The 12,779-nt window shown below is 49.3% G+C and overlaps 1 protein-coding gene across 1 annotated transcript in view; it reads right to left on the reverse strand.

Moving 5' to 3' along the window:
- The window catches only part of MSN (moesin), a 78,806-nt gene that overhangs the window by 27,526 nt on the left and 38,501 nt on the right, over window positions 1-12,779 (reverse strand). The window lies entirely within an intron of this gene.

Raw genomic sequence — 12,779 nt, forward strand, 5'->3', positions numbered from 1 at the left:
CCAACAGGAGATGGAGTCAATCAAAAGCCTTCGTTTGCAAGACCTGAGCAGGTTGTCAATGATAGGATATTTTGGAGGTCATTGATTCAAAGTTAGAAGTGACTTGACAGTACTTCAGACACACACACACACACACACAATATTCAAGGAACAATGCAAATAAACAATGCAATAGAAGGAGGAATATAAAATTAAATACATGCAATAGAAACAAAACAGTGCAATAGAACTATGGGTACAAAATCAAACAACAACACGGGCTGTGAACTGAACGGGCTGGCACTGTGCGAGCAACACAGAACATGGGATTTCAAAGGTAAAGCCACAGGGAAATGCCCTTCTGGGACATGCTTTCCCACTACAGATCAAACCCATTACCAGACCTGAACATTTCTGTTTTGTACACTCTGCAGAATGATAAAGTCTGGGAGCCTTCCTGACCTCCTCAAGCCAGCTGCTCCCCAAGGTAGGAGCCCCTTAGGAAAGCCAGAGGTATGTGACACCGAAGACACAAAGGACTCTGTAGATGGTCATGGCAACTTGGAATGAGCCCGATAATTGACCAACAGCCACTGGAGCGACTCAAGGTGGACGTGGCATGGAGCTCCTGCCTGGCACCTGCTGCTCCCTCCCAGCCAGCCGGCCGCAGGAGGAGGCTTCCAAGGCCAGAGAGAGACTTGGCCAGAAGCCAAGGATGCCCAAGAGGAGCTCAGTGAGCTGGGAGGGAGAAGCCTGGACCTCCCAGATCTTTCCTCTTCCTTTCAAACCCGGCAGGTTTTATCTCCAGAGGCAAGCAGGGGCCGGGAGCCACAGTGGCGACCACAGGATGGGAGGATCCACATGTAGTTCTGTTCCTAGTGCCTGCAGAAGCAGCCACAAGCCCAGAGGAAGGAAGGATGAAGCAAAAGGCAGGAAGCTGCATGATGCAATATTTGCACCCAGCTCCTAAAGGAGAATAGCAGCTCTGTTGCCTTTTGCAAAGTGCCCTGAAAATCATTTGCACTGTAACAGGAGTCCTGAACACCTTTTCTGGAGCCTGCACATTGCTTCCAGGAAGTAGGAGGGGCTGGAGGGGCCTTTTGCACCAATTAAAATACAGCTTTTTCCTGAATTGTTGAAGAGTTACTATATTAAGAGTTACAGATCATTGTAATTCCTGACATCTTGTGAGTGTGCCCCCCGTCGTGGGTCAGAATTCCAAATGTGCCTGAAGGATCAAAAGGGTCAGAGACCCCCACTTCGTAACTTCACCCTTTACTCACCCACCACCATTGGAAGGCATATCTTGAGGGGAAAGCCCTGCGGCCTGCAGAGTGGCGAGGGAGCACGCCGCCACCCACACTTCGCCTTCATGCTATAAGACGGCCACAGGACAATCCGGGTGGGACAGACCCAGCAACCAAGTGCCTCAAAGGGATTTTGTTCAGGCGAAAAAGAGCATGAAAGGAGTTGAACAGCTGGAAATAAAACAGCTCTCTGATAAACAGCGGCTGAAAGGGATTCTGTAACTGACCAATTTAAAAATCAAAATCGTAAAATCAAGGCAGCGATCTCAGTAACCTGCCTCTCCACACCCCATAACTTTGGTCGCTGCCAGGCTGTGGTTAGCAGCTGTGTTTACAAGGACTTGGGAGATATTTATCCCAATGCAGACAGTCTACCTGCATCAAGTAATTATTTGAGAGTATCTGTTGGAGGCCTAGTCTCTCTCTCTCTCTCTCTCTCTCCCTCTCCCCCCCCCCCCTCATCTATTAGGGTTGCTACCATAATTGTTTGGAAGGAAAAAATGTCCCCGGCCCTTTAACAAAGGTCAAATAGGCTATTATTTACTAGCTCAGATGCTATTGACCCCCATGCAATAAAAAGCTTCCTCAGTCCATTTGAACACACTGTTGCTAGCAAGGACAGTGCATTTTCCCCAGGGCCTGCTAGCAATCCTGGACCCTCTCCATCCCACTACTGCCCAAAGTGTTCCGGACAGAGTTTGGCTTTCTCCTCTTCCATCTGATCTTCACCACCACCCTGTGGGTTAGGTTAGGGCAGGGGTAGGGAACCTGCGGCTCTCCAGATGTTCAGGAACTACAATTCCCATCAGCCTCTGTCAGCATGGCCAATTGGCCGCAGGTTCCCTACCCCTGGGTTAGGGGGAGATCAATGTGAGATCAATGTGACTGGTCCAAGATCAGCCAATCAGCTTCCCGGATGAGTGGTGGTGTAAAGCCAAGTCTCCAGATGCCTAGAGTTTACAGCCGAGGGTTGGTTGGTTGGTTGGTTGGTTGGTTGGTTGGTTGGTTGGTTGGTTGGTTGGTTGGTTGGTTGGTTGGTTGGTTGGTTGGTTGGTGGCGGGGGGGTGCGCACGCGCGGGGTAGGAGCAGCTTGTGGTTTAAAAACCACATTAAACTCCTGTCTTTTCCATCCAAGATTAGGATTCCATTTTAAAACCAGTGGAGTTGGAGAGGTGTTTATCCACATTGTTTTCAGCACATGCTTTGCTCCCTCAGCCAATGGAACAAAGATACCCTTGTTGAATTAGCCTTTCAAAAAGCCCTTTTCAGTCAAGAATGGAAATATTCACCCCACCGAGCCCACCAGACTCCGCCAACGTGAAACTGTGAGTGGAGGACCTACAAGACATTTCAACACAGGACCCACCGAGAAGCAAGAGATCAGCACTGCTACAAATGGGTTTCTTTCACTCTCCTGCTTCTATAAAGGGGACCCACATGACCCTTTCTGTAAGGTTTCCTGACTGTGTGCAGAATAATGTGAAAACTCAAAGTCAGTGAAAAGAATTACAAAACTAGAGCAGAGCTCAGACTGAATGCTCTCTCTCTCTCTCTCTCTCTCTCTCTCTCCCTCTGTGTGTGTCTCACACACACACACATACACACACACACACAGCCTAGCTTTTTTATTTTTACAAAATGTCAGGCTGGCTGCGCAAGCAAGAGCCTTCAGTCAGGCAGCAAAAATAAAAGTATGGAACAATTGTTTTATTTCCGATTGTGGCTAGAGTTGAATGGCTTACTTCCTTTGCAAAGCAACTTCCTCCTCTTGCAATTGTCCAGAGACGAACACCTGCTGAATTCCAGGCCAGCCTTCGAAGGACAGATTAGATTCCTGGCCTCTCCCATAGCCTTGGCCAGTGGGCTCAGCAAAAACGCCCTCAAGGCCACCTCAAGACATGACATCAGCAGATGCATTTGTGCTTCTGTCCAGGTTTCCCGTCCCTTGGGGCATCAGCACAGCAGCAGAGCCAACCCGATCCCATGCCAAACCCTCTGCAAAGCAGCCACGCGTGAGCAGAGAGTGGCTGCATGTAGCAGCAGGAGGCCAAGCTGTGACCCCGAAAGGCCACAACTGTCCCCTCGGCCAAGGAATGCCCAGGGCCCACCCTGGAGGCAGTGCTGGGGTGATGGAAGAGGAAAGTGCTGCCACTTGACTCTGTGGGGTTTCCAGGGCAAGAGATGTTCAGAGGTGGTTTGCCATCCCCTGCCTCTCTGTAGCAACCCTGGGCTTGCTTTGTGGTCTCCTATCCAACCCTGGGCTTGCTTTGTGGTCTCCTATCCAAGCATGGATCAGACTGTCCAGGACCAACCCTACTCAGCTTCTGAGATCTGACCAGCCTGGGTCATCCAGGTCATGACACTGGACACACTGCAAACAGGTAGGAATCCTTCAAACACTCCCAAAGGTCAGCCCTTAACAGCTGTGTCACCTGGGGGGGGGGAGGAGGAGGAGGAGGAGTTTGAATTAATATCCCCCCTTTCTCTCCTGAAAGGAGACTCAAAGGGGCTTACAATCTCCTTGCCCTTCCTCCCTCACAACAAACACCCTGTGAGGTGGGTGGGGCTGAGAGAGCTCCGAGAAGCTGTGACTCGCCCAAGGTCACCCAGCTGGCGTGTGTGGGAGTGCACAGGCTAATCTGAATTCCCCAGATAAGCCTCCACAGCTCAGGCGGCAGAGCGGGGAATCAAACCCGGTTCCTCCAGATTAGAGACATGAGCTCTTAACCTCCTATGCCACTGCTGCTAGAAGTGGATCTAGCAGTATAAGGCTGAACCTTGCCAGACCTATCCCACAATTCAATGCTAGACCAGACTGGCCATTTCCAGCTTCAAACTGTGCTTTGAAGAAGAGGAAGAGTTTGGATTTATATCACCCCTTTCTCTTCTACATGGAGACTCAAAGGGGCTTACAATCTCCTTGCCCTTCCCCCCTCACAACAAACACCCTGTGAGGTGGGTGGGGCTGAGAGAGCTCCGAGAAGCTGTGACTAGCCCAAGGTCACCCAGCTGGCGTGTGGGGGAGTGCGCAGGCTAATCTGAATTCCCCAGATAAGCCTCCACAGCTCAGGCGGCAGAGCGGGGAATCAAACCCGGTTCCTCCAGATTAGAGACACGAGCTCTTAACCTCCTACGTCACTGGAGGAGGGCGTGCAGGTGTTCTCCTGCTCTCCCATGCCTTTCCCATGAGGTTAGCTCAGGAGAGGAGCAGAAAGAGGGAGTTCACTATATAATTCCTGGTACAGTTCCTTGATTACCACAGTGCCCAGTGCTGAATGTTTCATGGGGAGTCCCCACATTTTCAGCACCAAAAAGCACCAGCAAATTCTGATGGGGCCGACGTGTGCTTCGGAAACCAAACATATTCCAGCACTGCTGGGCAGTGAGTTTTCAGTACCCCCAGCACTCCCCGCCGCCCCGGCCCTCAGTGGGGAGGCTCCTGAGATGCTTGTCAGGAATTCTCAGGTGAAAAGAGCTACAATAGTGCACGAATGTTCATGGAAGTCTTTCGGACAGCTAAAACAAGTTTTTCCTTACAATGGGCAAATACATGAAGTAAACAACCTGTTCGAAGCAGAAAAATAGGGCATATTCTGCCCTTCAGTTCCCTCAGCAAAGCACGGCTGATGTATCGGACGTTCTTCAACCGGCATGACAATATAAAAAGGCGCCCTTTCAAAACAAAGTGACTAGAAGCTCCAGAGGTTTCAGATCAGAGGAGACCCAAGTTTTTAAGAATCTCACAGTAGTACCCAGTTCTATATTCAGCTGTACACTGAATACATCTAAGGAAGCAACATACAGTCCAAATCAGTGTCTTTCATTTTTGTTTCCAAGTGTTGCTCTGCAGTAGAACAGCTACATTTGAGTCTGGTAGCACCTTAAAGACCAACAAGTTTTTAGGGGTAAGAGCTTTTGAGAGTCAAAGCTTCCTTTGTCGGGGACAAATCTGACCTATCTGACAAAATTCTGCTGGTCTCTAAGGGGGCCCTGAACTCAAATCCAGCTATCCTTTTGTGTTTGTAAACCCATTCTATAATCCCAGGATGAGTTGGTTCTTCATTAGGTCTGCTGCAATTCTGCCTGCTCTTTCACCCAGGAACCCCAGGCCGAATCCCAGGGTCTTCCTCCCTCCATTGTCATGGCACAAAGAGGATAAACTTGGAAAGTAATCCAGTTTTAGCTCTGGATTACACCGCTGATGAAGAACCAACACAGTTGCTTCAGTGTCTAAATGGAATAATTTGGCCTTCCATATACTAGAAACAACGGGAAATATTACTTCATGTTTGCCAGCTGTGAGTAGTTCCACCCTTCTGGGGAGCAAAAGGGCCTGCTATCTGCATGCCAACATTTCCTGCAGAAACAGCGTGTAAAATATGCAAAGTGCACTTTTGTCACATGTGTAAGGATTGCCACCCCTTTCATTCTTCTTGACACTTCAACTCTAAAGGAAAAGGCAGTCTTTTGTAAGCCAAGCACAACAGCTTTTCTAAACTGGCAGCAAAGTGTTTGCCTGGTCGAGAAGGAAACTTTCCTTTCTTGTCACCAGTAATATTGAGGGTGGTGGGTAGATGGGTTTGGTAATGAAATCAGTGGTGCCAGAGGCCCTGGGAAACCCACTCTGGGGGCATCTTGAAGACCTGAGTCTGTTGCTAGGCCTGCTGGTAGAAAAAGCAGCCCAAACAAGCTGAGCTGGTCAAGGCAGCCTGTTTTACCACGCAGGCCTGTGGGTTTCTTGTGATGCTGCAAGAAATATTAGGCACACTCTTGTTCTCGGGTTGGGTCAAGCTAGTAATGGACCAAGGGAGAAAGGCACCACATTTAATATTAACTACACCAGGGGTCTGCAACCTGTGGCTCTCCAGATGTTCCTGGACTACAATTCCCATCAGCCCCTGCCAGCATGGCCAATTGGAGAGCCACAGGTTGCAGACCCTTGAACTACACATTTCCTGAACAGGTTATATTCTCTAACTAACCAATAGAAAACAGATTTTTTTTTCTTACCACAACCAGCATAAGAGCTTTACCTCAAAATGTAGTCCAAAGCATCTGGATATGCAAGCGCACGCTGCATTTTGCACTTCAGCATGCAAAGCTGTTTGGGGAGCATTATTCTCTACATACCCAGAAAAGACACCAAGGAAAGGCACTTTCTTTAAAACCAGGCACAAGGAGCCAATGCCGGCTGCTGCTGAACAGGGTTAGTCCATTAGGTGGAAAATGAGTCTCTAAGCCCTTTTGGCTTGAAGTCAAAAGAATGCATAGTGTCTGTGGCTCATGTTATAATGCTGAATCACACTAGTCAGATATTTTACATCTAGTTCATTCATTAAACCAGTATTTTATGCTAAACTCCAGGTGTTTGATATGGTTTGTGAATTTACTTTTGTATTGTCGAAGGCTTTCACGGCTGGATTCAACTGGTTTTGGTGGGTTTTCCGAGCTGTGTGGCCGTGGTCTGGTGGACCTTGTTCCTAATGTTTCGCCAGCATCTGTGGCTGGCATCTTCAGAGGTGTATCACACTTCTGAAGATGCCAGCCACAGATGCAGGCGAAACGTTAGGAATAAGATCCACCAGACCACGGCCACACAGCTCGGAAAACCCACCACAACCAGTTACTTTTAAAAAATTTCATTCCCAGCTATCATTTTAAATTAAGTTTTAAGGGAAATTAAGCTTCTATTTCAGGGCAGGGAAATTTGTGTTTCTGTTTTAAGGAAGGGAAGTTTCTATTCAGGGAAATTGAGTTTCTGTTTCAAGGAATCTAATTCAATGTGGTTTTTTTATTATTTGAACAAAAAGTAAATAATATTGTTTAAGAATTATTGCTCATTTCCTCTTGCTGAAAGTTACAGTGAACCATATAGCTTCTGAACATTTTAGGAATGGAGTATGATTTGATCAGTCTGGCTGCATTTTAGGGTCCTAAAACAGGAAAGACCACAAGCAGCCTGACTTGCTGCTCCCACCTGCTCCCTTCAAGCCAACTGGTGCCCACACCTCTCCAGTCCTAGGATCCACAGTTAGTCCCATGGGGAAGACATCTGCCCTGAAAGTAGGTTCACTGGGCTAATTCAGAATTTCTGCTCCAAAAATCAGAACATGCTGTTGTGTAGTGTGTTCTAGTGGGAGAAAGGCATGGTAGAAATGAAGTGCGCACACAAGCACACACTCTCACACACAAAAAACATTTTATAGGGGCACTATCTAGCCCTGAGATCCTCAACTTTTTTGTGCCTGTGGGCACCTTTTGGAAATCTAATACCAGGTAGTAAACACAACTACAAAATGTCTGCCACAGGAGGCAGAGCCAATCACGCAGTGGCAGTCACGAGGCCAACCCCCACCCCCGCCAACAAACACACAGACGGAACAAGAGGAGCAATTCAAAAAATACTCTGGGAAGGAGAAAAAAATACAAACAGTGGGGTGGCAGCTGCTGACAAAATGTTATGTTTATCTGTGCAGCCAATCAGAAGCCCTGCCAGTCAGGACTCCTATGTGACTCCCCTTACTTTCTAAAAATACTTGGTGAGCACCAGGAAACGTGTGGGTGGGGACCACGGCGGATGGGGTGGGTGCCATGGAAGGAGAGGCACCAAGCTATGCCTATGCTTGTCTTGCTTGCACTAGCAAATCACAGAAGATGATAGATGAAGAATGTCCCTGCCAAAGCAACCTCTGTTTGGGAAGATGGGAGAACACTTCAGGGACGGGGCAATATTGCTACAGCTGAATAGGAAGAAGACATGAAATTATGGAAAAATAAAAACCTCGGAATAAACTTTCTGCTTGGGAAGAGCCAGTATTTTCAAAGACCGAGCAGATGTATATTGTGGTGCCATTCTGCCTCCAGAAGCAACACCCATTTCTCCTCTACCATAACTCGCCCTTTTGCCTACTTTGGATCTTCTTTGTCACAGATCTTTGTCTGGAACCCTAAATACTGAGCCCTGTGGGAAGCAGCTGATGACATGCAGACGACAGGAGAACTCGCGAGACAACACGTGCATGTGAGACGTAGAAATGCAAGAGCCTGGAAAGAAAACACACTCATGTCTCTCCTCCACCAAGAACTTTCAGTGGAAAAATGGAAAGTTGGGAGGTGGGGAAAGAGTTGCACTAATATACTCCTACCAAATATTCTTTTTCGGAATAAATGATCAGGTTTTTTTTCCAGGTTTTTTAACTCACTCAAAATGTGTGCTAGGCCTGTGGCATCAGAAAATTAATCAGGAGACAACCCAACAGTATGAAAGAGCTCTCAGGGAGAACAGGTCCCCTCCCGAGGCCAAACAGCTGCAGTGAAATGAACAGCCAAGCCAGGCAGGTTTCATTCTGAGCTGGGGAGAAACACGGCTCTCTTCATAAATGGAGCAGGCAGTTCTCCAAGTGAGTAAGGGCAGGCTTATGGCTTCTCAATTGTTCCTCAAGAATTGAATCCTTGAGATGCTCCCTCCTCCAGAGCTCAAGGGGTCCTCTTCCACTTCCAGCAGCAACTCAATAAAAACTTCACAGTGTCAGACTAAAATGGCCTCCCTGTCTCTAGCTGAACAGGGGCTGGGAGGTATCCTGGTTGCAGGGCTACGGGAGTTACCAGTCACAGACAGACAGACAGACAGACAGACAGACAGACAGACCTACTTAACAGTTGCTGCTGATAAACTTGTCTCAGCTCAACAGCTGAGGGAAAATGGAGCTCAGTGCAAAGTCTGAGTTTTGCACACACACCCTTGTGGCGCTCCCCCTCTTCCGGCTGCGCCAGTGGCTGGCAAACCGTCCCACCTTCCCTTTCCGGGGTAACAGGTCCCCTGTTTACAGCCCCGGTCTTATGGGGCCAAGTAAATGCCAGCGACTTAAGCCACAGGTTGCTGGTAATTTCCTCCACAACCAGCCCTCAGCCCTATTCCGCCTTCTCTCTCTCCCCTTTCCCCCTTCTGGATTCCCCATCATTCTTTCTGCTTCACTGTTTCGCTTTTGCCTGAATCCATCTCTGCTTCCTTTCTCTCAACCACCTCCTCCACCTCGCTCTTATCTGCCTCCTTCACTGCTCTGCTTTCTGGTGTCTCCTTCTCCATTCCGCTCTTCCCTGTCTCCTTATCCATTTTGCTTTTCTCTATCGCCTTCTTTACCACCACTCTTCCCATCCCTTCCACCCTCCTCGGTCTCCAACTCCTTCCCTCACTCCAGACCTGCGCATGTCCCACACGCCCCTCCTTAAATCCTCCCACACAGCCTTCTGGGGTGCTCCTGCCCCCGCCTCCTGCCCTCGTTCTGGCCCCCATGCAGCTGGTCAGCACCAACGTCATTCCCCCTGCTCGGCCGGTTTGCTTCCAATGTGGCCAGGGCCGAGGGCGTGTCCTAGCCAGCACCGGTGGTGATTGGGGCCGCGCAGCCAGGCCATCATCCAGGGGGGACTCCTGGCTGCCCCTGGACACCCCCCCCCCATGGGCAGCCTCTGTGATGCTGGAATCCACCCACCAAACAGCATCACTTTCAATGGTGTTGAAACTAGAGAGCCCAGATTCTCCTTTCAAATCCACCTTAAAGGGAGAATCTGGGGTCCCCAGTTAAAACAACATTTAAAGAGATTCTGTTTTGGGGTGGATTATCCCCCACCCTGAAACAGCATCACTTTCAATGTTTAAACTGGGAACCTCAGATTCTTTCTTAAATCCATGCCGAAGGGAGTGGATTTAAAAGGAGAATCTGGGGAAATTTGGGGGGTGCCTGCTGTCAGGGGTGCAATTGTTAAGGGTATCTTTAGGAGACTCTCCTGATGATACCACCCAGGTTTGGTGAAGTTTGGTTCAGGGGGTCCAACATTATGAATCCTCAAAGGTGTAGCCCCCATCTTCTATTAGCTCTCATTGGAAACAATAGGGGATGGGGGCACCTCCTTTGGGAGTCCATAACTTTGGACCCCCTGAACCAAACCTCACCAAACCCGGGTGGTATCATCAGGAGAATTTCCCAACAAATCCCTGAAATTGTGGTGCTGCTTGCCTAAAAACCGCACCCCCTGCAGGCCAAAAACCAAAAAACACTAAAAAAACTTTAAAAACCACGAACAGGGGGTGGAGCTTTGGGCATGTAATGGGGAGGTTGAACCCGAGAACCCGCCCTTACCTGCATCCTTGTCTGGAGTTGTGGGGGAGGGGGGCTGCATCTTCTGGAGTAATGTGCATAATTCTGTTCACCACCAATGCTATAATAAAGTATCTTTACAGAATTTTGATAGGTCTACTGAAATATTTTTCTAAAAAGCCCCTTACTAATCAGGTCCCAGCTTTACAGAGAACATGCCATTATGGGGAAAAGGTTTGCCAAACTGTTTTTTCAGTTCAGCAAGCAGAAAAACCCATCTGAAAGCCACAATGAAGCAGAACGAACACCGAAAAACACCAACTCAGTTCAGACAATCAGCAGTTCTGTCACCCAGAGCACAAAGCAGAAGCATAATGTGCTCATGCAGCTGAAGATGAGTGAACAAGCAGAATCATAGAGTTGGAAGGGGCTATGCAAACCATCCAGTTCAGCATCCACAAAATGGAATACTGCTCTCTGTCTCCCATCTGTTGCGGCTTTTATTTATTTATTTTATTAAACTTTTATACTGCCCCATCCCCGAAGGGCTCTGGGCGGTGAACAATGGCCAGGTTCTTTTCTACTGTCCTGGTCAGCAACTAGCTTTGATGGCGGATTGTGGGGAGAGGAGGGAGGACAGAAAGCAGACAAATGTTGGGCCACCACCTTCCTCTTCTCATTTTCCTATCAAAGTTAGGCCCAGGGAGTCTGCTGATGACCTGCTCTTTTTGTCTCAGGGGTGGCAATTCAGGTACTTTTCCAGAACATGGGCCCTTCATTTGCTGAATCGAGACTTAATTCAGAGACATGACCCTTTAGTACACGCTTACACAAGAACCACCTCACCAACTGAAACTCACTCAGATACGGAATCAACTTGCAATTCCACCATACTTTTATCTGCTAAGAGAACAGGTAAAGATCTTGGACAGGATGGTCTACCTTTAGCAGAGGTGTTGATGGAGGGAATTTTGGCAGATGCCCGCCCCAGGAACCAGATGCTTGGGTTCAGAAATCAGTTTATTGAAAGGGCCCTGCAAGCAGGATACAATGAAGTTCTTGCTGGAACTAAATTACACTATGCAAGCTGTGGTTAATATTAGTTTTCCAAACCCCCTTCCTGCCCCTCCCTTGGAATCACTGGTGTACCTGGAAGGGCATGAAGGGACTTGAGCCCCAGGCACGACTTTCTAGGGGCGCATTTTGGGCTGCCCCCCTCAACCTGCTGCTTGTTCACTGCTTGCTCACTCGGCCCACCACTTTGCCTGCCTGCCCACACACTGCAGCCCTTTTGTCCTTTCCAACAACTCACTACGGGTGCCTGGCCCACTGATTGCCCACCGTTGCTCTGCCTGTCTGCCCGCCATGGCCACTTTGCACCCCCTCCCTGCCACAACTTGAAACTCACCTGGCCCAGCCGCCACTTGCTCCCCCGCCACCTCCCCAACTCACCTCTTTCCCAGCCCACCACTTGCTTGCCTGGCCTGCCGCTTGCAGGCCCACCACAGCTGCTTCACCCAGCATCCCCCAATGCGCCACTTGCCCAGCTCGGTGCTTGCTCCCCCGCCACTTCGCCTGTCCTCCTCCATTCTCTTTCCTAGCTGGGGTGATGGGCCAGGTGCATGCTGTGCAAGAGAGAACTGTGCGTGGGAGGGAGGGAGGGAGGCGAGCAGACAGGTCAGCAGGCTGGCGCTGCCCAGCCCTCGAGGGCCCATAGCCAGCCTGGGGCCGCCTTTCCGGCACCACTTCTCCAGCCCAGCAGGTGCACAGTCCAGCGGGAGAACAAGCTGGCTGGAGGGGCAGCCTGGCAGGAGAGCAAGCTGCCTTCTGAGAGGGAGGGGGGTGTTAATATTTGCCCCAGGTGCCATTTTTTGCTGGTACACCCACTGCCCAGCATCCCAGCAGGAATGAGAGCACAAGAAATGTCCTCAGGCTGTGCAAAGCTTTCAACGCCAAACTGGAGATAAAGTCTAGGTGTAGCCAGCCTTGGAGGGGAGAAGAAAATTGGTGTGACTAAAAGCCAAAAGTACACAAGCCCAGGTCCACTGTCAGGCTCACCTGGCACCACCTTCTTCCAGCCCCCCCCCCCCCCGTCTCATGGCAAGAACATGCAATCTGGACAGTGTCCTGACATTTCAGTTGGTACGGAATACCACAACTTAATTACTAATTAGGCAAAGTACACCCAGTGCACATGTCCTGCTGTTACTCCATTGACTACAGGTTACTTCCTGGGTTCAGTTGAAGGTACTGGTTATTTCCTAGAATGCCCCTGCATGGCCAAAGTCCTGCACATGTACAGGATCACCTCTCAGGATAAGCTTCCCTGCAGAAACATTGTTCACTTGAACAAATGAATAAGATGGGGATCTGCCTGCACCTGAACATCGTCGCAGCC

Source organism: Sphaerodactylus townsendi, unplaced genomic scaffold, assembly GCF_021028975.2.
Source record: "Sphaerodactylus townsendi isolate TG3544 unplaced genomic scaffold, MPM_Stown_v2.3 scaffold_28, whole genome shotgun sequence".
NCBI lineage: Eukaryota > Metazoa > Chordata > Lepidosauria > Squamata > Sphaerodactylidae > Sphaerodactylus > Sphaerodactylus townsendi.